Here is a 2,500-nt window from a genome sequence, read left to right on the forward strand (position 1 = left end):
AAACGCAAAGATTGTAATAATCACAAAAATACAGTCTTGGAAATTTGATTCACTCCCTCTCCCCCTACCAGAAATCTACTTTTCGAAAAATTAAGAGCTCACGAAAAAAGTTAATTACCAACTCTTTTGCTGTCGTTTTTAACAGAGTATGCCTTAGAAATGATCTGCCACGCTTCAACATATATATACATATATATATATGTATATATATATTATGAATATACATTATATATATATATATAATATATATATACATGTATATATATAGACATTTATATATATATATACATATATATATATATATAATATATATATATATATGCACATATAGAAAGGGAGAGTTGGTGCGTGTAGGGGATATGAGAGACGAAAGAAGAAGAGTCACAACCATTAAAGAAAAGCTCAAGTTTACTTGAGAGAAGGAAGACACTGGCTCCTGGCGGGCCCACAAATATTTTCGAGATCTTCTGGATCCCCACGAGACCTGGAGATCCTTTGTATGACGAAGTGCTGGTGACAGGTCGAGGCTTCATGTTTTACCCAAAAGACAAGGGCACCCAACCATTGCCTTCCACTTCAATGGAATGTGCCAGTCAAATACGTGTTCTTGCCGCTTAGTGTTGTTTACTTTTATTCTAGAATATTTGATATAGTATAGTTTTGACCTAGTTTCATGTCGTCTTGTGCAATATTGAAATGGATATCAAATAGATACGATTTACGTCAACTTTATTTCGACTTTTACGCGAATGGTGATATACACATACAAATATGTGCTTAAATACAAAACACATACACTCATGCACATATACTCGCACACACACACACACACACACACACACACACACACACACACACACACACACACACATACACATATATATATATATATACATGTATATATATTTATATTATATATATATATATACATGTATATATATTTATATATATATGTATATATATTTATATATATATGTATATATATTTATATATATATAATATATATATGTATATATATTTATATATATATATATATATATATAAGTATGTATGTTGGCATTTTTGAATGTAAGTATGTACTGTATGTATGTATATATGTAATGTATGTATGTATGTATGAATGTATGTATGTCCGAGAATATATATATATATATATATATATGTATATATATACATAAATACATATATATATATATGTATATATGCATGTATGTATGTATGCATATGTTTGTGAATGTATGTATGTATGTATGTATGCATGTATGTATGTATGTATATAATATGTATGTATTATGTATGTATGTATGTATATAATATGTATGTATGTGTTATGTAATGTATGTATGTACGTATGAATAAAATTTCCTCATTATATCTAAGTTCATAAGAACTACACGAAATATTGCAAAAATCTCGCCTGTGACGTCATGCAATTTGTTCCACCTTCCTCGTTTTGAAATTATATATGCATGTGGCCTTGCTATATTTCATGGAGAGAGAGCAGGTATTAGTAGATTGACTGTCCATTCTTCCCAAGAGTCTAATTAGCCCACATCGTAACGAAACGCATTTCATCCACCTATTTCTATTTCGCCCGTTTTGATATTCCTTTTCTAGAAAATTGGTTCCTTTATCATTGGAATGGCACAACAGTGTTCCCCAAAGCGATTCCTAGCTTTCAATTGAGCTATATTGCCTAGTCGTATCTTAGGAATTGCGTAATTAGTATTTGCCCAGCCTTACGTCATGCATGCAAACTTTATTTTCTTATGGTTCTTTGACGAAAGGGCAGATGATGATGATGATGATGATATGTTGTAGGATATGTGATATTAACGAAATAAGCTTTCCTCATAAGTGATGGAATGTAATACACTTCGATATTTTACGAGTGAGCTGGAGAAGTATCTAAAAATGATCTTCTAATAACAGCCAATTTGTTGTGTTATTGATTTACTTGCTTGCGTGTTCGTTTCTGTATATTCTTGTTATATTTTTAACCTGGTTATTAAATGTAGACACTCGTTGCCCTTGTCTTTGTGATTTATGATAATTTGTTACAGACATAAAGGATAATTACAACACTTATAAAAAAATGTTACAAGAATTGATAAGCCACAATGCTCCATTTCCTAAAAATATCGAGACCAATTTTTCTAAAGAAAGGTAATCAATTCCATTCCTAGATATGCCAAAAATTGAAAAAAAATTCTAAGAATCTGAAAACATAAACTTTAGTGGTCTATTAACAGAAATCTGTGAATCAAGTACGACATGAAATAATACGCTTGAAAGCTCAATTTTCTAAGAATATCTACGATGTTTTTTTCTAAATAAAAAATAATAATTTCCATTACAAGAGACCCATAGAATTAGCAAAACTTCAAATATTGAACCTGAAATGATCAACTTTATTGTTCTGTTAACAGACGTAAAGTGAAACAACTATACTTGCGAGGTGAAACGCCAACAAATGATATGCCACAATGTGTCATTTTCT

General features: G+C 30.2%; 1 protein-coding gene across 3 annotated transcripts in view; it reads right to left on the reverse strand.

The window, feature by feature from the left end:
* LOC143038098 (hemicentin-1-like) overlaps positions 1-2,500 on the reverse strand; it is a 492,977-nt gene that overhangs the window by 425,025 nt on the left and 65,452 nt on the right. The window lies entirely within an intron of this gene.

The sequence above is a fragment of the Oratosquilla oratoria genome, chromosome 23, assembly GCF_046742065.1.
Source record: "Oratosquilla oratoria isolate Oo_2021 chromosome 23, ASM4674206v1, whole genome shotgun sequence".
Taxonomy (NCBI): Eukaryota; Metazoa; Arthropoda; class Malacostraca; order Stomatopoda; family Squillidae; genus Oratosquilla; species Oratosquilla oratoria.